Source organism: Engystomops pustulosus, chromosome 8, assembly GCF_040894005.1.
Source record: "Engystomops pustulosus chromosome 8, aEngPut4.maternal, whole genome shotgun sequence".
Classification (NCBI taxonomy): Eukaryota; Metazoa; Chordata; class Amphibia; order Anura; family Leptodactylidae; genus Engystomops; species Engystomops pustulosus.
Window position 1 is genome coordinate 103,044,460 of NC_092418.1, and position 26,069 is coordinate 103,070,528.

General features: G+C 52.9%; 1 protein-coding gene across 2 annotated transcripts in view; it reads left to right on the plus strand.

The window, feature by feature from the left end:
• The first annotated feature begins 14,953 nt into the window (after window positions 1–14,953).
• RALB (RAS like proto-oncogene B) overlaps window positions 14,954–26,069 on the plus strand; it is a 20,979-nt gene continuing 9,863 nt past the window's right edge. Inside the window, exon 1 of one of the 2 annotated variants that reach the window (XM_072122049.1) lies at window positions 14,954–15,109. The gene's annotated coding sequence lies outside the window, so the exon portion shown is untranslated. The remainder of the gene's footprint in view (window positions 15,110–26,069) is intronic. The other variant, XM_072122050.1, reaches the window with a different exon arrangement.

Here is a 26,069-nt window from a genome sequence, read left to right on the forward strand (position 1 = left end):
CGGTGTAGTGAATGTGGCCGTGTGCTACCTGCATGATAGCGGTATTTTTCGGGTAGCACAGGGCCGTTTTCATGTGTGGCCTCACACAGCGTAATACACTGAAGTGTAAAAAAGTAACCAGTTTCAGGATATGACGATATGGAGACATTATAAAGTCTTTGGTCCTGGGTTCAAGTCCCATCCAGGTCAAAAGCTGCAAAGAGTTTGTAAGTTCTCTCCGTGTTTGTGTAAATTTCCTCTGGGTCCTCAGGTTTCCTCCCACACTCCAAAACATACTGGTAGGTGATCAGATTGTGAGCCCCATTAGGGCAGGGAATTATCCGGTAAGCTCTGTGCAGCGCTGCGTTATCTGTAGGCGCTATATAAATAAAGGAAATAAATATGATGGAAGTGACCTGTGGCACAGGAGGGGGGCAGGGGGTGTTATGGGCATGGAGCAGACCCTCTCCTCCTCCCCCCAGTAACTTTAACCCCCTCATTGTTGTCATAAGCACATCTTATAGTGAACGGCCACTTAAAGGGAAGGGGCATAGAGAGCCGGGGGGTTTCCTGTGGGAACAACGTCTGATAATCCCTTAGAGATGATTCGCTCTCAGTCACACAGAAAGTTTTGGGATGTTTTACCTTGGGAAAATCCATGTGATTGAGTGTACCCCATGTGACTGCTCTCTGACAGCGTTATACACAGGACACTTAGGAGTTAAAGAGCTTCTCCAGGAGATCTCAGGGAGGCAGAGATTACTGAAAAAATTTGTCTTGCCCCTATAGTCACAGAATCTATGGCTCGTATACATCTACAGCAGATCTATTGTAATAAGGAATAGAATGCCAGTACTGCAGTAAACACTGGATACTCTATAACAGTGATGGCGAACCTTTTAGAGAGCGAGTGCCCAAAATGCAAACTGGAGAGACTTATTTATTGCAAAGTGCCAACACAGCAATTCTAGCATTAAATTACTAAAATCTTTCTCCGTGCTATACCACAGCTTTCAACAGTCATGAGGACAACAATATCATTGACAGAAGGTAGGAAAATTCAGATTACCATCGGAGCTTCCCTGAACAGGAGGAATTGTGGGGCCAAGAGCAGGAGCTTCAATATCTCTACTGATAATTTGACCATGTCCACATCTTCTCTTCCTGCAGTCTCAGGTAGACCCATGTGCTTCACATCCTGGGCTACCTGGGCCTGCAGAAGGATCCCTCAAGTCCTATCTGGTGAATTCTGGGCTGGGGCAACAGCCTGAGTGCCCACTGAGAGGGTTCAGAGTGCCACCTCTGGCACCCGTGCCATAGGTTCGCCACCACTGCTCTATAACAATGCAGATATAAAGGTCACGTGGTACCAGCTATGACTGTAGTTAGTAGGATTGGCTTTCTAAAAAAGGAATTATTTTCCGGATTGTAGCTTCTCCAAATGCACTGGGGGTGTGCCCTCACACTTCTGTGCTCTGTGCTCTCTGCAGCCAGTATTAGGTACTATCCCTGGAGATATACATTATTAGATCTTTGTGTATGTTGCTAGTAGCAACAGGACTGTGAAATATGGATTTATGTTTAAGGAATTTCTCCTCTCCAAGTGCTCTGGGGGGTGTCCTCACACTGCTGTGGTACTGTCCCTGGGTGAGATGTCTACTCAGACAATGGGGCAGATTTACTTACCCGGTCCATTCGCGATCCAGCGGCGCGTTCTCTGTGGTGGATTCGGGTCCGGCCGGGATTCACTAAGGTAGTTCTTCCGACGTCCACCAGGTGGCGCTGCTGCGCTGAAGTTCCCCGAGGCCCGCCGGAATGCACTCAAGTTCAGCGGCCTATTCCTAGTGAAGGTAATCCATCGGGTTTTTGTTCGGCCACGCCCCCCGATTTCCGTCGCGTGCATGCCAGCGCCGATGCGCCACAATCCGATCGCGTGCGCCAAAATCCCGAGGCAATTCAGGGGAAATCAGCGCAAATCGGAAATATTCAGGTAACACGTCGGGAAAACGCGAATCGGGCCCTTAGTAAATGACCCCCATTGTGTATCTTGTTAGTGTCCTCACACTGCTGTGCTCTAAATGCTCTGCATTTAGCTTTCCCACTGCCCCCTACTCTGAGTGACAGCTTTAACCAGCAAACTGAAATGTGTTACAGTCTTTACTTAGGGCAGTTTGAAGTGGCTGTGGAGCAGTTCAATGGTAAGAGCTAAGAGCACAGCAGTGTGAGGACATTGGGGCTCATTTTACTAAGGGTCCTAATTGTGTATTTTTGTCGGATTTCCCGAATATTTCCGATTTGCGCCGAACTTCCCCCGGGATTTTGGTGCACGCGGGCTTTTACGCGACAGAAATCGGGGGGCGTGGCTGTCGGAAAACCTGACGAATTCGGAAAGAACACGGAATTTTAAAAAAATTTGTGTCGCAAGATCAGTACTTACATGCACCAGGACAAAGAAGGTGAACTCCTGCGGACCTCGGCACAGCAGCGACACCTGTTGGATATCGGACGCTCGACCTTAGTGAATCCCGGAAGACCCGAATCAGCGTCGGAGAACGCGCTACTGGATCGCGACTGGACCGGGTAAGTAAATGTGCCCCATTGTACAACATATTACTAGTTTCATGACCTGACAGCACCCAAGTGAAATTTGGGCAAATTCTCATGGGACACATCTGTATGATCACTGCGGTGGAATACGTTCTAGTAACCTTAGTGATTAAAGGGATCTTGAAAGAAAACTCCCTAATAACCTGTCATTAGAACGGACCCTCAATGTGTTATAGGTGGTGGGGGATGCCTTGTGCCCCTCATCCTAATCATCAGCATACTTACTTCAAGAGATGCCCCCGAAACTTATTACATATTCACATGATGGTGTCTGATAAATGGGGACACATCTCTAGGATCATGTGACCCCGATTACCCTTTGGGAATGTAGCGGAAGTTGAGTTTTGCCAAGTAGAGACTTACATTATGGAGGTGACCAAAGCTGAACTCCATCCCTAATTTAAGTACAATTTGAGGTCTTTAGTAGAGTAAAGGATTAAGGAGAACATGAAGGGTGAGATGTCGCTGCCCCGCGGCGTCCCCTGGCACTGGACATCTGCCCTTATCAGAGAACCTCCAAATAAAAACCTAACCAGGCGGCCGGGTACATCCTGCGTCAGGGGGGACACGGGGAACATCTCGTGAGGCGGCCGCCTCCACCTTTCTTCTGAGGCGCAGGGGTCACACCCCTCTTTGCCAAGAGACAAAATAAATCTCTGTTAAGCCGAAGGCTCCACTTAAGTCTCTCCAGGTTTTTTTTTTTTTATTTTTAAGCTTTTTTTTTTCCCCTGGAATTCCATTAAAAGCTTTTATTAAAATGCTAATTCCCCCCGAGCGCTGAAACAAAGCCTTTGTCAACGGCAAAAAACCAAGAGTCTCTAAAGAGGAGATTTAAGTATCGGACTCTTGACCACAGCATCCGCGGAGTCAGCTCCACACTCCGACGCTCAGTCACGGATCCTCTGATGGAAATTTGGAAACTTGTTTTTTAAAAATCTCAGTTTAGAAAATATTTAAAATAAAGAATAAAATAATAATAATGAATATTGAAACTGGATATTTTTGAGATGTTTTTGCTCCCCTGGAGTTATACTGGAGGGACCTAGTTAAAGGGGCGCTGAAAATTCATAAGGTGCCGGGGCCCTGCACGAGATTTCCCTAACAAAGGCTTTATAATTGGGCCACGCAGCTGCTATTAAACGCCTGATTATTTCTAAGGGGATTTGCGACTCTGAGGGTCGGCTCTTGGATTTGCCATCTTTGTAGAGAGTGGCGGATAATGTAAGTGGCCGTGAATAAGCAGCTGTCCATCACAGAGATGTTCAACCCGAACCGTCCACAAGATCTTATCCCCTGGACTGAAAACTCAGAAACGCACCAAGACCAAAGTGTAAGGAGCGAGCGGAGCCGTCACCTCTCTGCATTTATTAAGTCATCAGCCCCCGCTAGGAAGAATGTGGCTTCTGTTATACACATTTGTGGTTTATTCTTTATACTGTGTATCCCTTATCTCTTTTTTTATAGATAAATATTTTTTTATGCAAAAAGTTTGGATAAATATAAAAGAAGAGAAATGATCAATAACCAGGAATGATATAATCATAATGGGGCAGATTTACTGACCCGGTCCATTCTCGATCCAGCGGCGCGTTCTCTTGCGATGGATTCGGGTCTTCCGGCGATTCACTAAGGCAGTTCCTCCGACGTCCACCAGATGTTGCTGCTGCGCTGAAGTCCGCCAAGGTCCGCCGGAGTTCAGAATCTGTTGCTGTGTGCAGGTATACGCGTGCCCAGCGCCACTTTTTTTTTTAAATGCGGTGTTTTTTCCGAATCCGTCGGGTTTTCGTTCGTCGGGTTTTCGCCAATGCGCCACTATCCAATTGCGTGCGCCAAAAACCCGGGGCAATTCAGGGAAAATCGGCGCAAAACGGAAAAATTCGAGTAACCCGATGTAAAAACACGATTCGGGCCCTTAGTAAATGACCCCCAATGTGATTAGGCTCAGTGATTAGCACTACAGCCTTGCAGCACAGTGGCTCAGTGGTTAGCACTACAGCCTTGCAGCACAATGGCTCAGTGGTTAGCACTACAGCCTTGCGGCACAGTGGCTCAATGGTTAGCACTATAGACTTGCAGCACGGTGGCTGAGTGGCTAGCATTACAGCCTTGCAGTGCTGGGGTCATGGGTTCAATTCCCAGGGTTAACATCTGCAAAGAGTTTGTATGTTCTCTCCGTGTCTATCTGGGTTTCCTCCACAACATTCTGGTAGGTTGATTAGATTGTGAGCCCCATGGGACAGGGACCGATCCGGCAAGCTCTGTGCAGCGCTGCGTCATCTGTGTGCGCCATATAATTAAAGAATTATTATATTATTATTATTCAATTATTAACCACTTTAAGGGAATCCAGAAGCTCCCGTATCACCATGAAGGGTAATTTATAGGATTTCCTGGCATAACTCTTTGGCTTCCCAGCAATCTAATATTTTGGATAAAATTCTGTCTTTATGCAAATGAACTTCCTAGTGCACTGGAGGCAGGACATTAAGGTGGCAAAGATGGTCGTGTCCCAGCCCCTGTGGCCCGCTCCAGCTGCAAAGTCACTACTGAGAAGCCAACCGGAGCCGTGTTGTCGGGAGGAGCATTGTTAAACCATAGGGGAGGACAAAGGTAGGTATTAGTTATTTTCAGATTTTTACACCACTGGGTGCCAATAAAACCATGGGTGTTTACAGCTGGTGTCTGCTGTATAATGCCCATTCGAAAAAGTAGGAAATTATTGGACAAGAGGGTGTGGTCTTCACTTCCCACCAACTTGTGTCAGATTTATGAAATAAACTAGTGGAAATGAGAGCTCAGAAGGTATTCCTGCTCCAAGATTGGACTATTGGAGGATCATTGGGTGCAGAGTCTGGGGTTGCTATATTTGCTATGGTCATTTGTATAACGTCTGTCCCTCTTAGAGAGCAGAGGGTTTGGGGGTGCTATAGATGTTGGGGTCCTTTCTTTCTCGTGGATCTCTCACTGTCCCTTTGTAACATCTCCAGGATGTAGACTCCTTCCTGAGTGTAATCTGAGCAATCGCTTTCCTGCCCCAAATGTCCTCATCAATGGTAACTGGATTATAGATCAGGGAAGAGATTAATAAAGTAATAAGACCCTTTCAGCCTTTTAGAGGATATACAGTAGTGGAGAACAAAAGGTGATTCATTTGAAGGGGAAACTCTAACTTTTATAACTGTAATATATCTGCATAAGTTGGGATCTTTGCTTACACATATAATGGAGGTGGGAGGGGTTGTCTACCACTTTTCTTTAGCTGAGGATTTGTTACAGTTGTTCCAGGCTTCATATACTATAGTAACTAATTGGGCGTCATTTACTAAGGGCCCGATTCGCGTTTTCCCGACGTGTTACCCGAATATTTCCGATTTGCGCCGATTGTACCTGAATTGCGGCGCACGCGATCGGATTGTGGCGCATCGGCGCCGGCATGCGCGCAACGGAAATCGGGGGGCGTGGCCGAACGAAAACCCGACGTATTCGGAAAAACCGCTGCATTTAAAAACCGAAAAAGTGTCGCTTGGGGAGCGCTTACCTTCACCTGGTCCGAGGTGGTGCATTCCGGCGCGATGAGATGACTTTCAGCGCAGCAGCGCCACCTGGTGGACGGCGGAGGAACTACCTTCTTAAATCCCGGCCGGACCCGAATCCAGAGCAGAGAACGCGCCGCTGGATCGCGAATGGGCCGGGTAAGTAAATCTGCCCCATTGTGTCACTTGTTATGTGCCCTAGATGTAATTATGGGGGATCCACAGCAGCAGCAGTCATACAGGGTACAGTGAAGGGGTCTCTGTCTCATGTGAATCACGGGATAATATGCAGATTGGTGGAGGTCTAAATGATCAGACTTCCAACTATTACCGGAACAGGGGTCATCATTAATTGTCTCTAATGATAGATGTATAATGCGCCCTGCCCTCCATTCACTACATGAGAGCAGGGCAGCCATCAGGAAATTCGGGGCCCCATACAGCAAAAGTGTCTGGGCCCCAACACACCCCAAAACCGAACAAGCCTACAGGAGGACAGGCGGGTATACAGGGGGACAGGCAAGTATACAGGGGGACAGGCGGGTATACAGGGGCACAGGCGGGTATACAGGGGGACAGGCGGGTATACAGGGGGACAGGCAGGTATACAGGGGCACAGGCGGGTATACAGGGGGACAGGCGGGTATACAGGGGGACAGGCGGGTATACAGGGGCACAGGCGGGTATACAGGGGGACAGGCGGGTATACAGGGGGACAGGCAGGTATACAGGGGCACAGGCGGGTATACAGGGGGACAGGCGGGTATACAGGGGGACAGGCGGGTATACAGGGGCACAGGCGGGTATACAGGGGGACAGGCGGGTATACAGGGGGACAGGCAGGTATACAAAGGGACAGGCAGGTATACAGGAGGACAGGCAGGTATACAGAGGACAGGCAGGTATACAGAGGACAGGCAGGTATACAGGAGGACAGGCAGGTATACAGGAGGACAGGCAGGTATACAGGAGGACAGGCAGGTATACAGAGGGACAGGCAGGTATACAGAGGGACAGGCGGGTATACAGGGGGACAGGCGGGTATACAGGGGGACAGGCGGGTGTACAGGAGGACAGGCGGGTGTACAGGAGGACAGGCGGGTATACAGGAGGACAGGCAGGTATACAGAGGGACAGGCAGGTATACAGAGGGACAGGCAGGTATACAGGGGGACAGGCAGGTATACAGGGGGACAGGCAGGTATACAGGGGGACAGGCAGGTATACAGGAGGACAGGCAGGTATACAGGGGGACAGGCAGGTATACAGGGGGACAGGCAGGTATACAGGGGGGACAGGCAAGTATACAGAGGTCTGGTAGCTATATACATGAGGGTGTGATGAGACAATCTCAGTATCAGGAAGTCTCGGAGGGTCCTGCAGGAGATGCTGCGTCCTGTCACTTCCTGGCTCTCATCTCAGATACTTGCACTGTAGTGACATAAAGGTGTCTGCCAGCCCTGTGCCAAGTCCCCTGCCCCATGCCAGTCACCTTGACACTGCAGCCAGTGCAGGAGGATGAGCGTTGTAGTACAGTCACTCCCTGCTGCCCCGCGCACGCTCTGCCACTCACCCGCGCTGTCCTGCACCTTGGGTGCGAGCTGTCTGACCAGCACCTGGATCTTCTCCCATTGCCCTTCAGCCCTGCAGCGCTCAATCTCAGCCTCCAGCTTCAGGTGAGACTGGGACAGCCGGGCGGCCATGACGTGTCATCACCCGGGCACAGGCGGCGCTGACCACACATATTGTGCAGCACAGACCGCACAGTCTGCGGCCCAGGGCCGATTCTAGCCCTTTTGCTGCCTGAGGCAAAAACTGAAATGCGCCCCTCCCCCCCCCATAACATGTGTTTTCGCTTTTTACATTAATATTAATAATAATAACTCCTTTATTTATACAGCGCACACAGATTACACAGAGCTGCACAGTTTTGCCAAATCCGTCCCTGTCCCCAATGGGGCTCACAATCTAATCAACCAACCAGTATGTTTTGGAGTATGGGAGGAAACCAGAAGACCCGGAGGAAACCTAGGCAAACATCTTGAACCCAGGTCCCCAACGCTGCAAGGCTGTAATGCTAACCATTAAGCCAACGTGCTGCCCTACTAAGCCACCATAAAGCAAAACACACATTGCTGTTTACAAAATGCATATGCATCAAAATACAGTATAAATGCATCAGTCTGTCCTCTAATTAAATGTCCCTGGATGGGGCTGCTGAAAAAATAAACATTTACTTTCCTCTTGGTGTCCCCCACCGCCGTCCCACCACGCTATGTCTCAGAACTGTATATGGGGACCAAGGAGGTAAGTGAATGTTTATTCTTTTTAGCAGCCTCCTCCCAGCCACATATCCATTTTTCCAGGTCTAGGCCAACCCCTTTAATATACACCCCGCTATTATTATTCATTTACATAGAGCCCCTCTTATGATTTTATATACACTGCCACCCTAATCTAATACATATATATTTCCCCCTCTTAGTTACAATAATATAATGACAGTGACAATGACACATTAACAATGTATATAGAACCCCCTAATGCATTTATGCACAGACCCTTCTTATTTGTTATACAAATATAATTATTTATATACAACTCCTTTCAAGGTACAGAGCCCCCCAAATTACATTATATACAGCTCCCTTCAATATAGCCCCAAATTTACTAAAAATCTGGCCCCCATATACAACCCCCTACCCACAGTTTTATTAAAGTCAGGCCCCTATATACAGATCCTCCCCGTATAACTATATACAGTAAACCATATACAGCTCCCACACTAGTTTCTAAGGTTCCTATATACAGTTTTCCCCATTGAAATTACTGTATATACAGCCTTCTACATACAGATCCCCATCCCCAAGTTTAATGAAATTCTGTCCACATATACAGCCTCCCAGGCCTTGTTTAGTTATGTAAGCAGCCCCAGAAAGAGTTTCCCACTCCTCATTTGATTATGTTGCAGTCCAATTGTAAAGTTTCCCCATCCCCACTTTTACCCTAGTGCACAATCTAATTGTTATACTGCAAGAAAAACTTAAACTTACATGTTGTTGTCTTCCCGCGCTGACGCTATCATTTACTTCTCCTCCAGACTCTTCAGCTCGGGTCGCGGTGACGTCATCCCTCGCTGCCCGCGACCTGAACAGAAGTGCCTGGGTCTCCCGGAGCAAGAGAGCGGCGCAGAGAAACAGGTCGGTGCTGCGCCGCTCTGCATATCAATGGCATCGATGTCTGAAGACACCGATGCCATGGATATACATCGCGCTGCACGGACTTGCCAGCGGCAGCTCTGCACTACTTACTGTGAGCGATTCGGGCACTTCCCGAATCGCCTACATTGCAATTATGCCGCTTCCAAAACGGCTCTGTCATCTGCCGCCTGAGGCGGGATTTTCATCCCGCCTCATGGCAGATGCGGCCCTGCTGCGGCCCACCGGCCGGGCCCCCGGGCCCCCCCCCCCTAGTGTCTTAGAGTCCGGGCCCCATAGGGCAGTACCAGTTGTACTGCCCTATCGGCGGCCCTGCATGAGAGTGTCCATATCTCCCATAGATTTACATGGGGAGCACCGCTGGCGGATCCTATAGATTTTGAGGACTAGGAGAATACTAAAGCAGTTCCGTGTCTGAATGGTGTCTTATTTTCATCGGAAGCATTTTTGGTCGGATTGATCTGTAAATATACCAAGGAATCCTATGTGTGGAATAAGAAACTCACATGAATCTGAAATAAGGATGATAGACTAAGAAGTTATATCTCTCCGGTCACACAATATAGTATAGTTTTAACCCTTGGGTGATATTTTGATCCATCCAGAACCGTTGATGTAGCTCTATTTTACAGATAAGGTTCTGCATTTTTATAATAATTTTTTTTGAGTGTTACGGATCCTATAGATCAGGGGTCAGGAACCTTTTTGGCTGAGAGAGCCATGAACACCACATATTTTAAAATGTTATTCCGTAAGAGCCGTACAATATGCACATGTCCCCCAGTAGATAGGTAGTCCCAGTGTCATGGGTGCCCCTGCCTTCTACGTCTTGGATCACAGGCACACTCGTGCCCTTCTCTGTGGCGGCGCCCCTTTCTGAGCTCACTCCCTTCTCCACGCACCGGCACTTGCAGATTTAGAGGGCCAGTGCGCCGCTGATTGCCGCTGCCCACTTCCTATAAATACCGGCGCTCGCAGCATTCCCCGCTGGATCTTAGTGCTTCATACCTATGAGGAAGCTTTCCACAGTGTTTCCTTCCCAAGTGTTGACTTTCTGTTGTGACCCCGGACCTGTTCCCGATTCTGCTCCTTCGTGCCAGCCCTGACCTCTTGCTCCATCCCTGACATCACATTATTGCCGCCTGCCTTCACCGTCTGCCTGTTCCTGACCACGAGACTGTCTAGTGATACTGTACCTGGCTGCCACAGTTTACAGGTCGCGTCTGTGGAACGACCTGGTGGTACCACGCTGCAGCAAGACCATCCTGCTTTGTCTGGTGAAGACAGAGTGCCACTTAGATTCCGGTCCCAGGTGTCTGCTTACATCATCGTTCGCGGTGGTCCAGGGGGTTCACTACTCCAAATCCTGACACCCACCGCATACCTCCCAGTAGATAGGTAGTCCCAGCACATAGCCCCAATAGATAGGTAGCTACAACACATACTCCCAGTAAATAGGTAGCCACAGCACATTCCCAAAGTAAATAGGTAGCCCCTGCACCTACCCCTAGTACAGGGGTCAGGAACCTTTTTGGCTGAGAGAGCCATGAACGCCACATATTTTAAAATGTTATTCTGTAAGAGCCGTACCATATGCACATGCCCCCCAGTAGATAGGTAGTCCCAGTGTCGCGGATGCACACCCGTGCACCTCTCTCAACACACCACTTTCCGGCTCCTGTCCTGGCCAGCGTGCACGCCGGCACTCACGGATTTAAAGGGCCAGTGCACCGCTGATTGCCGCTGCCCACTTCCCGGGTTCCAATAAAGACCGGCGGCTACCAGCTAGGTAGCCATAGCACATGTCCCCCAGTATATAAGTAGCCACAGCACATGCCCCCCAGTAGATAGGTAGCCACAGCACATGCCTCCCAGTATATAGGTAGTCACAGTACATGCCTCCCAGTACATAGGTAGCCACAGCACATACCCCCAGTAGATAGGTAGCCACAGCACATGCCCCCCAGTAGATAGGTAGCCACGGCACATGCCCCCCAGTAGATAGGTTGTCACAGCTGAAAAAAAAAATTCAGTTACCAGCGCTCCCTGCAGCCCCTCATTGCTCCCATGCTCTTCTCTTTGACCCAGGCTTAGACTATGGCGGCGATGGCACGTGGGTCGTAAAAATGACGTGAGCAGCGGTAACATCACTGCCTGTGTCCTGTGATCAGTCTAAGATCAGTCTAACAGCAGCCATCACTATTTATTAGAGATCTGTCTGAGAGCCAGATGCAGCCAACAAAAGAGCCACATCTGGCTCCCGAGCCATAGGTTCCTTACCCCTGCCCTAGTAGATAGGTAGCCCTAGCAAATAATTCCAGTATATAGGTAGCCACAGCACATGCCCCCAAGTAGATAGGTAGCCCCAGCATATATTCCCAGTAGATAGGTAGCCCCAGCATATATTCCCAGTAGATAGGTAGCCACAGAACATGCTCCCAGCAGAAAGGTAGTCACAGCATAAAAAAAAAAAATATTCACTTACCTGCGCTCCCTGCAGCCAGCTCCTCATTGCTCCCACGCTCTTCTCTTTGACCCAGGCTTAGACGATGGCACGTGGGTCAGTGATCAGTCCAAGAGACACAGCAGCCATCACTATTTATTAAAGATCTGTCTGAGAGCCAGATGAAGCCAACAAAAGAGCCGTATCTGGCTCCCGAGCCATATGTTCCCTACCCCTGCTATAGATATATCATAAAAACCTCAGGTGAGAATGTGAATTAAAGGGAATCTGTCACCTACTTTTACCCTACTAAACTACCACCTCGCTCAGGTTGGGGATGAAATGTCCATTCTAGGATTCCCTTTTTTATGTGAAATCTTATTTGTTACCTATAAAATAAATCCTCTCCTGTGACAATGAGCAGAGAAGAGTCATATTTCATCGGAGATGAGTCAGGCTAAGAGGCTACACTTTAGATGCCAATATCTCAGGTTCTTTAGCAGCTAGAAACATGGTTCTGGTATCATTATCTTTAATCTGATATCAAAACCTGGGGACACATTTATTATACACAGGCTACAGGTAGTGCGCTGGTGCAGGGCAGGAGTGGCCTAGTGCATGGCCTGGCACCGCCGAAAACTACCAAGTCCTAACTCTGCATTGGGAATTGTGACTAAATCACGACTTCTATGTCTGTTTTCAGGTGTAAAAGACAAGATAAGTATGCCCCCAAAAAAGAGGCGTCTAGATTCCGCTCCCTCCAGCCTGACTGATCTCTGCTTATTGTCACATGACATTGAGGAGTTTGTACAGGTAAATGGGGGAGATTTCACATGGCGGAGACAATCTAGAAAGGACAGATTCAGTCTATTCAGCTTCAGTCCCATCTCCTCTAGTCTCTTCAGCTTCAGTCCCATCTCCTCCGGTCTCTCCAGCTTCAGTCCCATCTCCTCCGGTCTCTTCAGCTTCAGTCCCATCTCCTCCGGTCTCCTCAGCTTCAGTCCCATCTCCTCACGTCTCTTCAGCTTCAGTCCCATCTCCTCCAGTCTCTCCAGCTTCAGTCCCATCTCCTCCAGTCTCTTCAGCTTCAGTCACATCTCCTCATGTCTCTTCAGCTTCAGTCCCATCTCCTCCGGTCTCTTCAGCTTCAGTCCCATCTCCTCCAGTCTCTCCAGCTTCAGTCCCATCTCCTCCAGTCTCTTCAGCTTCAGTCCCATCTCCTCCAGTCTCTCCAGCTTCAGTCCCAGCTCCTCATGTCTCTTCAGCTTCAGTCCCATCTCCTCCAGTCTCTCCAGCTTCAGTCCCATCTCCTCCAGTCTCTTCAGCTTCAGTCCCATCTCCTCCCGTCTCTTCAGCTTCAGTCCCATCTCCTCACGTCTCTTCAGCTTCAGTCCCATCTCCTCCGGTCTCTTCAGCTTCAGTCCCAGCTCCTCATGTCTCTTCAGCTTCAGTCCCTTCTCATCCCGTCTCTCCAGCTTCAGTCCCATCTCCTCCGGTCTCTCCAGCTTCAGTCCCATCTCCTCCGGTCTCTCCAGCTTCAGTCCCATCTCCTCCGGTCTCTCCAGCTTCAGTCCCATCTCCTCCGGTCTATTCAGCTTCAGTCCCATCTCCTCCGGTCTCCTCAGCTTCAGTCCCATCTCCTCACGTCTCTTCAGCTTCAGTCCCATCTTCTCCCGTCTCTTCAGCTTCAGTCCCATCTTCTCCAGTCTCTTCAGCTTCAGTCCCATCTTCTCCCGTCTCTTCAGCTTCAGTCCCATCTCCTCCGGTCTCTCCAGCTTCAGTCCCATCTCCTCCGGTCCCTCCAGCTTCAGTCCCATCTCCTCACGTCTCTTCAGCTTCAGTCCCATCTCCTTCGGTCTCTTCAGCTTCAGTCCCATCTCCTCCAGTCTCTTCAGCTTCAATCCCATCTTCTCTCGTCTCTTCAGCTTCAGTCCCATCTCCTCATGTCTCTTCAGCTTCAGTCCCATCTCCTCCGGTCTCTTCAGCTTCAGTCCCATCTCCTCCAGTCTCTTCAGCTTCAGTCCCAGCTTCTCTCGTCTCTTCAGCTTCAGTCCCATCTTCTCTCGTCTCTTCAGCTTCAGTCCCATCTTCTCCGGTCTCTTCAGCTTCAGTCCCAGCTCCTCATGTCTCTTCAGCTTCAGTCCCATCTCCTCCGGTCTCTTCAGCTTCAGTCCCATCTCCTCACGTCTCTTCAGCTTCAGTCCCATCTCCTTCGGTCTCTTCAGCTTCAGTCCAATCTCCTCCGGTCTCTCCAGCTTCAGTCCCATCTCCTCCAGTCTCTTCAGCCTCAATCCCATCTTCTCTCGTCTCTTCAGCTTCAGTCCCATCTCCTCATGTCTCTTCAGCTTCAGTCCCATCTCCTCCGGTCTCTTCAGCTTCAGTCCCATCTCCTCCAGTCTCTTCAGCTTCAGTCCCAGCTTCTCTCATCTCTTCAGCTTCAGTCCCATCTTCTCCAGTCTCTTCAGCTTCAGTCCCATCTCCTCCAGTCTCTTCAGCTTCAGTCCCATCTCCTCCGGTCTCTCCAGCTTCAGTCCCATCTCCTCCAGTCTCTTCAGCTTCAGTCCCATCTCCTCCGGTCTCTTCAGCTTCAGTCCCATCTCCTCCAGTCTCTTCAGCTTCAATCCCATCTTCTCTCGTCTCTTCAGCTTCAATCCCATCTTCTCTCGTCTCTTCAGCTTCAGTCCCATCTCCTCCGGTCTCTTCAGCTTCAGTCCCATCTCCTCCAGTCTCTTTAGCTTCAGTCCCATCTCCTCCAGTCTCTTCAGCTTCAGTCCCATCTTCTCTTGTCTCTTCAGCTTCAGTCCCATCTTCTCTTGTCTCTTCAGCTTCAGTCCCATCTTCTCCCGTCTCTTCAGCTTCAGCCCCATCTCCTCCCGTCTCTTCAGCTTCAGTCCCATCTCCTCCGGTCTCTTCAGCTTCAGTCACATCTCCTCCGGTCTCTTCAGCTTCAGTCCCATCTCCTCCGGTCTCTTCAGCTTCAGTCCCATCTCCTCCGGTCTCTTCAGCTTCAGTCCCATCTCCTCCGGTCTCTTCAGCTTCAGTCCCATCTCCTCCAGTCTCTTCAGCTTCAGTCCCAGCTTCTCTCGTCTCTTCAGCTTCAGTACCATTTCCTCACTTCTCTTCAGTTTCTGTTGCTGTGTCTCTACACTAAGCATGCGCATTTCTTGTCGCGTTTCCGCTTCTCGTAAAGTTTGTCCTGTCAGCCGCTCCGTAGCTTCGATTTGCCGAAAGTTGACCTATACGAGGAACCGTAGCGGCTGCAGGAAGCGAAGCCGCGCCCGGAGAGCAGGAGACGGAGCCGGGGAGCGGCGGAGTGGAGACACCCGGAGGTGAGGCGCCCGAACACCGGGACATATAGAGAGTTCTACACGCTAAACTGTCCCCCTCCTCCTCTGTGGCCCCTTCACCACTGTCCTCCTCCTCCTCTGTGGCCCCTTCACCACTGTCCTCCTCCTCCTCTGTGGCCCCTTCACCACTGTCCTCCTCCTCCTCTGTGGCCCCTTCACCACTGTCCTCCTCCTCCTCTGTGGCCCCTTCACCACTGTCCTCCTCCTCCTCTGTGGCCCCTGCACCACTGTCCTCCTCCTCCTCTGTGGCCCCTTCACCACTGTCCTCCTCCTCCTCTGTGGCCCCTTCACCACTGTCCTCCTCCTCCTCTGTGGCCCCTTCACCACTGTCCTCCTCCTCCTCTGTGGCCCCTTCACCACTGTCCTCCTCCTCCTCTGTGGCCCCTTCACCACTGTCCTCCTCCTCCTCTGTGGCCCCTTCACCACTGTCCTCCTCCTCCTCTGTGGCCCCTTCACCACTGTCCTCCTCCTCCTCTGTGGCCCCTTCACCACTGTCCTCCTCCTCCTCTGTGGCCCCTTCACCACTGTCCTCCTCCTCCTCTGTGGCCCCTTCACCACTGTCCTCCTCCTCCTCTGTGGCCCCTTCACCACTGTCCTCCTCCTCCTCTGTGGCCCCTTCACCACTGTCCTCCTCCTCCTCTGTGGCCCCTTCACCACTGTCCTCCTCCTCCTCTGTGGCCCCTTCACCACTGTCCTCCTCCTCCTCTGTGGCCCCTTCACCACTGTCCTCCTCCTCCTCTGTGGCCCCTTCACCACTGTCCTCCTCCTCCTCTGTGGCCCCTTCACCACTGTCCTCCTCCTCCTCTGTGGCCCCTTCACCACTGTCCTCCTCCTCCTCTGTGGCCCCTTCACCACTGTCCTCCTCCTCCTCTGTGGCCCCTTCACCACTGTCCTCCTCCTCCTCTGTGGCCCCTTCACCACTGTCCTCCTCCTCCTCTGTGGCCCCTTCACCACTGTCCTCCTCCTCCTCTGTGGCCCCTTCACCACTGTCCTGCTCCTCCTCCTCTGTGGCCCCTTCACCACTGTCCTGCTCCTCCTCCTCTGTGGCCCCTTCACCACTGTCCTGCTCCTCCTCTGTGGCCCCGTCACCACTGTCCTCCTCCTCCTCTGCGGCCCCGTCACCACTGTCCTCCTCCTCCTCTGCGGCCCTTGCACTACTGTCCTCCTCCTCCTCTGCGGCCCTTGCACTACTGTCCTCCTCCTCCTCTGCGGCCCTTGAACTACTGTCCTCCTCCTCCTCCTCTGCGGCCCTTGAACTACTGTCCTCCTCCTCCTCCTCTGCGGCCCTTGCACTACTGTCCTCCTCCTCTGCGGCCCTTGCACTACTGTCCTCCTCCTCCTCTGCAGCCCTTGCACTACTGTCCTCCTCCTCTGCGGCCCTTGCACTACTGTCCTCCTCCTCTGCGGCCCTTGCACTACTGTCCTCCTCCTCTGCGGCCCTTGCACTACTGTCCTCCTCCTCTGCGGCCCTTGCACTACTGTCCTCCTCCTCTGCGGCCCTTGCACTACTGTCCTCCTCCTCCTCTGCGGCCCTTGCACTACTGTCCTCCTCCTCCTCCCTTGCACTACTGTCCTCCTCCTCCTCCTCCTCTGCGGCCCTTGCACTACTGTCCTCCTCCTCCTCCTCTGCGGCCCTTGCACTACTGTCCTCCTCCTCCTCCTCTGCGGCCCTTGCACTACTGTCCTCCTCCTCCTCCTCTGCGGCCCTTGCACTACTGTCCTCCTCCTCCTCCTCTGCGGCCCTTGCACTACTGTCCTCCTCCTCCTCCTCCTCTGCGGCCCTTGCACTACTGTCCTCCTCCTCCTCCTCCTCTGCGGCCCTTGCACTACTGTCCTCCTCCTCCTCCTCCTCTGCGGCCCTTGCACTACTGTCCTCCTCCTCCTCCTCCTCTGCGGCCCTTGCACTACTGTCCTCCTCCTCCTCCTCCTCTGCGGCCCTTGCACTACTGTCCTCCTCCTCCTCCTCCTCTGCGGCCCTTGCACTACTGTCCTCCTCCTCCTCCTCCTCTGCGGCCCTTGCACTACTGTCCTCCTCCTCCTCTGCGGCCCTTGCACTACTGTCCTCCTTCTCCTCTGCGGCCCTTGCACTACTGTCCTCCTTCTCCTCTGCGGCCCTTGCACTACTGTCCTCCTCCTCCTTCTCCTCTGCGGCCCTTGCACTACTGTCCTCCTCCTCCTTCTCCTCTGCGGCCCTTGCACTACTGTCCTCCTCCTCCTCCGCGTCCCTTGCACTACTGTCCTCCTCCTCTGCGTCCCTTGCACTACTGTCCTCCTCCTCCTCCTCCTCCTCTGCGTCCCTTGCACTACTGTCCTCCTCCTCCTCCTCCTCTGCGTCCCTTGCACTACTGTCCTCCTCCTCCTCCTCTGCGGCCCTTGCACTACTGTCCTCCTCCTCCTCCTCTGCGGCCCTTGCACTACTGTCCTCCTCCTCCTCTGCGGCCCTTGCACTACTGTCCCTCCTCCTCCTCTGCGGCCCTTGCACTACTGTCCCTCCTCCTCCTCCTCCTCTGCGGCCCTTGCACTACTGTCCTCCTCCTCTGCGGCCCTTGCACTACTGTCCTCCTCCTCTGCGGCCCTTGCACTACTGTCCTCCTCCTCTGCGGCCCTTGCACTACTGTCCTCCTCCTCTGCGGCCCTTGCACTACTGTCCTCCTCCTCTGCGGCCCTTGCACTACTGTCCTCCTCCTCTGCGGCCCTTGCACTACTGTCCTCCTCCTCTGCGGCCCTTGCACTACTGTCCTCCTCCTCCTCCTCCTCTGCGGCCCTTGCACTACTGTCCTCCTCCTCCTCCTCTGCGGCCCTTGCACTACTGTCCTCCTCCTCCTCCTCCTCTGCGGCCCTTGCACTACTGTCCTCCTCCTCCTCCTCCTCTGCGGCCCTTGCACTACTGTCCTCCTCCTCTGCGGCCCTTGCACTACTGTCCTCCTCCTCTGCGGCCCTTGCACTACTGTCCTCCTCCTCTGCGGCCCTTGCACTACTGTCCTCCTCCTCTGCGGCCCTTGCACTACTGTCCTCCTCCTCTGCGGCCCTTGCACTACTGTCCTCCTCCTCTGCGGCCCTTGCACTACTGTCCTCCTCCTCCTCCTCCTCTGCGGCCCTTGCACTACTGTCCTCCTCCTCCTCCTCCTCTGCGGCCCTTGCACTACTGTCCTCCTCCTCCTCCTCTGCGGCCCTTGCACTACTGTCCTCCTCCTCCTCCTCTGCGGCCCTTGCACTACTGTCCTCCTCCTCCTCCTCTGCGGCCCTTGCACTACTGTCCTCCTCCTCCTCCTCTGCGGCCCTTGCACTACTGTCCTCCTCCTCCTCCTCTGCGGCCCTTGCACTACTGTCCTCCTCCTCCTCCTCTGCGGCCCTTGCACTACTGTCCTCCTCCTCCTCCTCTGCGGCCCTTGCACTACTGTCCTCCTCCTCTGCGGTCCTTGCACTACTGTCCTCCTCCTCCTCCTCTGCGGCCCTTGCACTACTGTCCTCCTCCTCTGCGGCCCTAGCACTACTGTCCTCCTCCTCCTCCTCTGCGGCCCTTGCACTACTGTCCTCCTCCTCTGCGGCCCTTGCACTACTGTCCTCCTCCTCCTCCTCTGCGGCCTTGCACTACTGTCCTCCTCCTCCTCCTCTGCGGCCCTTGCACTACTGTCCTCCTCCTCTGCGGCCCTTGCACTACTGTCCTCCTCCTCCTCCTCTGCGGCCCTTGCACTACTGTCCTCCTCCTCTGCGGCCCTTGCACTACTGTCCTCCTCCTCCTCCTCTGCGGCCCTTGCACTACTGTCCTCCTCCTCCTCCTCTGCGGCCCTTGCACTACTGTCCTCCTCCTCCCTCCTCTGTGGCCCCTGCACTACTGTCCTCCTCCTCTGCGGCCCCTGCACTACTGTCCTCCTCCTCTGCGGCCCCTGCACTACTGTCCTCCTCCTCTGCGGCCCTTGCAGTACTGTCCTCCTCCTCTGCGGCCCCTGCACTACTGTCCTCCTCCTCTGCGGCCCCTGCACTACTGTCCTCCTCCTCTGCGGCCCCTGCACTACTGTCCTCCTCCTCTGCGGCCCCTGCACTACTGTCCTCCTCCTCTGCGGCCCCTGCACTACTGTCCTCCTCCTCTGCGGCCCCTGCACTACTGTCCTCCTCCTCTGCGGCCCCTGCACTACTGTCCTCCTCCTCTGCGGCCCCTGCACTACTGTCCTCCTCCTCTGCGGCCCCTGCACTACTGTCCTCCTCCTCTGCGGCCCCTGCACTACTGTCCTCCTCCTCTTCTTCTTCTGCGGCCCCTGCACTACTGTCCTCCTCCTCTTCTTCTTCTGCGGCCCCTGCACTACTGTCCTCCTCCACTTCTGTGATCCCTCCACTACTCTGTTCCTCCTTTGCCTCCTCTGCGGCCCCTGCACTCTCCGTGGTCAGTCTCCTCTTTGGACCTTAACCTGTTCTTCATCTCTTTTATGACCTCTATACCATCCTCCTCTACAGTCCATGTGTCAGCCTCCTCCTCTGTGGTCCTTATACTGTCCCCCGTCTCTGTAATGTCTATATGTCTCCTCGCCTATATCATTTCTGATGGTTATGGGAAGGGTAATACATCAGAATTACATGTGGAATTTTGCATCTTAATGGCAAATCCTCAGCGGGGACTGGATGTTTGGAGCGTTCGGGACCTTCCTTATTCTATAGGTTCCTGGAGCAGTTTGATGCTGGCCCGGGCTTGGGGAGAGTAATGGCTCCTCAGGAATCGGCTGGAATAACAAATCTGTTGCATCACATCATTGTTTTCTTGGACAACCTTAATCCCAACATGCCCTGCCATGATAGTGGTGCTGTTTTCAGCATAGAGTTGCTATGGTTTTTTTTTTTAATCCCAAAACCCCCTTTAAGGATTCCGTGCCTGGAGCTGAGCACTCAGGCCATGAAGTCCCCTCCCCCACTCATGGTTCTTCCCGCTCCATATCCAGGCAGGATGTTATCTTCTGGCATCTATCAAAACCAGATGTTTGGAGTCATCCCTCTGGAGAGATGTTTCCTCTGCTCCACAGTCAGTGTTGGTGGCTTTACCCTCCTCCGGCTTCCACATGGCATTGAGTATGGGGACCTCGGTGGTCACTAGTAAGGCCGTGGAGGCTCAGCTCTGTGTCTCTCTTAGCAGTGGGTATAGATATATTATTCAGACCCTCCCCACTGAATCACTGCAGTAGGTCCCATCTCTGTCCTGAACTCTGGGACACCTTAGGGTTTGTGTCATATACAGCTGCACTTACTATCTGCCATCCTCTGAACAGCAGATTCTCTAGTAGAAAACCCAGGCTGATTAATGCTCATTAGTAATGCTGAGAGTTGTAGTCACAGCACTGACAGATCTCCTGATCGTGAATCAGCTGGATGTGAGCCAAATGTATCCACAAGTGGAAGCTCTAAGCTCTGCTGATACATTGTTTCCAGAAGAATATTGTAGCTCATTCTCTGACATATAGCAGAGATCTTACAATTGATGTAACGTCTCCTTGTGATGGAGGTATTAAAAGATGGGCCGATCCTATAAAGTGTGTAATAGGCACCGGGTGGCACTCCACCCACACATGGCTAAATAAAGATAGTGTATTAATAATATGGAGGCACTCCCACCCCCTCCCTCCTTCACCTCACATATTTACCAGAGATAAGCGCTCTGTGTGCAGGACATTACTGGTTCATTGCAGTCGCCTCTGACTTCCATATTTGGGGTCTTCATGGGAAAAGGATCATTGATTACATTACGGGTTCATATAGGATACAGCTGTTATGGCAGTGCACTGGAGCAGGGTCCTGGAGGGGGCTCCGAAAGGGATAGTAGTCACGATGCTGTCTGTAGTATTGGCACAACATCAACAGAGTGATGGCTTCTTCCCTTCTTCTATGGTATGTTCACAAACTGCTGTTAAGGGGATCTGCCATTGGATGATAAGTATTGTCCCAGGAAATGTGTAATTGTAATGTGTAATTAGTAGCAGCAGGACTGTGAAATGTGGATTTATTCCAGGATTCTACTGGGAGCATGTTTTTACTGTGCTCCATGGAGTGTGTGCAAGGGGACTTACATCATAGAGATCTGCGGTATCCTGGTCACACGTGCACCGAGCTGTGTTCTTCTAATAACCCCCTCCCCATTTGCACCGAGCTGTGCTCTTCTAATAACCCCCTCCCCATCTGCACCGAGCTGTGCTCTTCTAATAACCCCCTCCCCATCTGCACCGAGCTGTGCTCTTCTAATAACCCCCTCCCCATCTGCACCGAGCTGTGCTCTTCTAATAACCCCCTCCCCATCTGCACTGAGCTGTGCTCTTCTAATAACCCCCTCCCCATCTGCACCGAGCTGTGCTCTTCTAATAACCCCCTCCCCATCTGCACCGAGCTGTGCTCTTCTAATAACCTCCTCCCCATCTGCACCGAGCTGTGCTCTTCTAATAACCCCCTCCCATCTGCACCGAGCTGCGTTCTTCTAATAACCCCCTCCCCATCTGCACCGAGCTGCGCTCTTCTAATAACCCCCTCCCCATCTGCACCGAGCTGTGCTCTTCTAATAACCCCCTCCCATCTGCACCGAGCTGTGCTCTTCTAATAACCCCCTCCCCATCTGCACCGAGCTGTGCTCTTCTAATAACCCCCTCCCCATCTGCACCGAGCTGTGCTCTTCTAATAACCCCCTCCCCATCTGCACCGAGCTGTGCTCTTCTAATAACCCCCTCCCCATCTGCACCGAGCTGTGCTCTTCTAATAACCCCCTCCCCATCTGCACCGAGCTGTGCTCTTCTAATAACCCCCTCCCCATCTGCACCGAGCTGTGCTCTTCTAATAACCCCCTCCCCATCTGCACTGAGCTGTGCTCTTCTAATAACCCCCTCCCCATCTGCACCGAGCTGTGCTCTTCTAATAACCCCCTCCCCATCTGCACCGAGCTGTGCTCTTCTAATAACCTCCTCCCCATCTGCACCGAGCTGTGCTCTTCTAATAACCCCTCCCCATCTGCACCGAGCTGCGTTCTTCTAATAACCCCCTCCCCATCTGCACCGAGCTGCGCTCTTCTAATAACCCCCTCCCCATCTGCACCGAGCTGTGCTCTTCTAATAACCCCCTCCCCATCTGCACCGAGCTGTGCTCTTCTAATAACCCCCTCCCCATCTGCACCGAGCTGTGCTCTTCTAATAACCCCCTCCCCCATCTGCACCGAGCTGTGCTCTTCTAATAACCCCCTCCCCATCTGCACCGAGCTGCGCTCTTCTAATAACCCCCTCCCCATCTGCACCGAGCTGTGCTCTTCTAATAACCCCCTCCCCATCTGCACCGAGCTGTGCTCTTCTAATAACCCCCTCCCTATCTGCACCGAGCTGTGCTCTTCTAATAACCCCCTCCCCATCTGCACCGAGCTGCGTTCTTCTAATAACCCCCTCCCCATCTGCACCGAGCTGCGCTCTTCTAATAACCCCCTCCCCATCTGCACCGAGCTGTGCTCTTCTAATAATCCCCTCCCCATCTGCACCGAGCTGTGCTCTTCTAATAACCCCCTCCCCATCTGCACCGAGCTGTGCTCTTCTAATAACCCCCTCCCCATCTGCACCGAGCTGTGCTCTTCTAAATAACCCCCTCCCCATCTGCACTGAGCTGTGCTCTTCTAATAACCCCCTCCCCATCTGCACCGAGCTGTGCTCTTCTAATAACCCCCTCCCCATCTGCACCGAGCTGTGCTCTTCTAATAACCCCCTCCCCATCTGCACCGAGCTGTGCTCTTCTAATAACCCCCTCCCTATCTGCACCGAGCTGTGCTCTTCTAATAACCCCCTCCCCATCTGCACCGAGCTGTGCTCTTCTAATAACCCCCTCCCCATCTGCACCGAGCTGTGCTCTTCTAATAACCCCCTCCCCATCTGCACCGAGCTGTGCTCTTCTAATAACCCCCTCCCCATCTGCACCGAGCTGTGTTCTTCTAATAACCCCCTCCCCATCTGCACCGAGCTGTGTTCTTCTAATAACCCCCTCCCCATCTGCACCGAGCTGTGCTCTTTCTAATAACCCCCTCCCCATCTGCACCGAGCTGTGCTCTTCTAATAACCCCCTCCCCATCTGCACCGAGCTGTGCTCTTCTAATAACCCCCTCCCCATCTGCACCGAGCTGTGCTCTTCTAATAACCCCCTCCCTATCTGCACCGAGCTGTGCTCTTCTAATAACCCCCTCCCCATCTGCACCGAGCTGTGCTCTTCTAATAACCCCCTCCCCATCTGCACCGAGCTGTGCTCTTCTAATAACCCCCTCCCCATCTGCACCGAGCTGTGCTCTTCTAATAACCCCCTCCCCATCTGCACCGAGCTGCGCTCTTCTAATACCCCCTCCCCATCTGCACCGAGCTGTGCTCTTCTAATAACCCCCTCCCCATCTGCACCGAGCTGTGCTCTTCTAATAACCCCCTCCCCATCTGCACCGAGCTGCGCTCTTCTAATAACCCCCTCCCCATCTGCACCGAGCTGCGCTCTTCTAATAACCCCCTCCCCATCTGCACCGAGCTGTGTTCTTCTAATAACCCCTCCCTATCTGCACCGAGCTGTGCTCTTCTAATAACCCCCTCCCCATCTGCACCGAGCTGTGCTCTTCTAATAACCCCCTCCCCATCTGCACCGAGCTGTGCTCTTCTAATAACCCCCTCCCCATCTGCACCGAGCTGTGCTCTTCTAATAACCCCCTCCCCATCTGCACCGAGCTGTGCTCTTCTAATAACCCCCTCCCCATCTGCACCGAGCTGTGCTCTTCTAATAACCCCCTCCCCATCTGCACCGAGCTGTGCTCTTCTAATAACCCCCTCCCCATCTGCACCGAGCTGTGCTCTTCTAATAACCCCCTCCCCATCTGCACCGAGCTGTGCTCTTCTAATAACCCCCTCCCCATCTGCACCGAGCTGTGCTCTTCTAATAACCCCCCTCCCCATCTGCACCGAGCTGTGCTCTTCTAATAACCCCCTCCCCATCTGCACCGAGCTGTGCTCTTCTAATAACCCCCTCCCATCTGCACGAGCTGTGCTCTTCTAATAACCCCCTCCCCATCTGCACCTGAGCTGTGCTCTTCTAATAACCCCCTCCCCATCTGCACCGAGCTGCGCTCTTCTAATAACCCCCTCCCCATCTGCACCGAGCTGCGCTCTTCTAATAACCCCCTCCCCATCTGCATCCGAGCTGCGCTCTTCTAATAACCCCCTCCCCATCTGCACCGAGCTGTGCTCTTCTAATAACCCCCTCCCCATCTGCACCGAGCTGTGCTCTTCTAATAACCCCCTCCCCATCTGCACCGAGCTGTGCTCTTCTAATAACCCCCTCCCCATCTGCACCGAGCTGTGCTCTTCTAATAACCCCCTCCCCATCTGCACCGAGCTGTGCTCTTCTAATAACCCCCTCCCCATCTGCACCGAGCTGTGCTCTTCTAATAACCTCCTCCCATCTGCACCGAGCTGTGCTCTTCTAATAACCCCCTCCCCCATCTGCACCGAGCTGTGCTCTTCTAATAAGCGGCCCCCCATTGCAGTAGGTCTCGTAGTTCCCTCCAGTGATGTAGGTTCTCCCTGAGAAGCCATCGCTGGGTCATGTGAACTTTTTGGAGGCCATGGCCCTGTAATAGACGCGGCAGATACATCACTCTGGTTCTCGGCCTCCCTCCATATGTCGGGTATAAATCTGATAATGTACATTGTAACAAACCCTAGAACAGGTGATATTCATGTTACATATGGAATGGTCTGCACTCAGCTGCGAGATATACAAGATGTGGAGGTTATATCATTACCGGAGCGTTATAAGGGGACCTGTCTCATGTAATATCTGGGGGTTATATCATTACCGGAGCGTTATAAGAGGACCTGTCTCATGTAATATCTGGGGGTTATATCGTTACCGGAGCGTTATAAGAGGACCTGTCTCATGTAATATCTGGGGGTTATATCATTACCGGAGCGTTATAAGAGGACCTGTCTCATGTAATATCTGGGGGTTATATCAGTGCTGGAGTTATTTTTACAGTGCATTAAAGGTGTTGTCCATTTTCAGACACCTGACCTCCATAATACCTGTCGCCTCTGCCCTGGCTGGGGGTCACATGGACATTACAGGAATTCTTGTATTGATAATGTGATGAATGTGGAGCCGGCTCTGGTGCCGCTCTTGGGTTGTGTGGAGCAGATGCTGCTGCAGGACAGATGTGGGATGTGAGCCGGGTCCTGCTTCACGTCTTCTCATTTATCCGGCTGTCACACCGGGTGGGGGCTGGGACGGTCTGACCCCTGGTCTGACAGCTGAGGCTCCGCTCTGCCTCTCACATACACGTGACGTCTGCAGAGGCCGGCACAACTATTAGTTTATAATTCCAAACATTTATATCCAGAGAAATCCATTTTTCTTGCTGTGGCCGCGTGCCAGGAGGCGAGTATTACACGAGGCACTGCCCAGCCCGGCTCCAGTATCATGAAACCCGCTGGGTGCCAGCATCTCCAGGAGGTAAGGCTTCCCCTCATCTCTGCTGGTGGGGGGCTTCCCCTCATCTCTGCTGGTGGGGGCTTCCCCTCATCTCTGCCAGTGGGGGGCTTCCCTCATCTCTGCCGGTGGGGGGCTTCCCCTCATCTCTGCCAGTGGGGGGCTTCCCCTCATCTCTGCCGGTGGGGGCTTCCCCTCATCTCTGCCGGTGGGGGGCTTCCCCTCATCTCTGCCGGTGGGGGGCTTCCCCTCATCTCTGCCGGTGGGGGGCTTCCCCTCATCTCTGCCGGTGGGGGGCTTCCCCTCATCTCTGCCGGTGGGGGGCTTCCCCTCATCTCTGCCGGTGGGGGGCTTCCCCTCATCTCTGCTGGTGGGGGGCTTCCCCTCATCTCTGCTGGTGGGGGGCTTCCCCTCATCTCTGCTGGTGGGGGCTTCACACGTGATCTCTGGCTGGTGGGGGGCTTCCCCTCATCTCTGCTGGTGG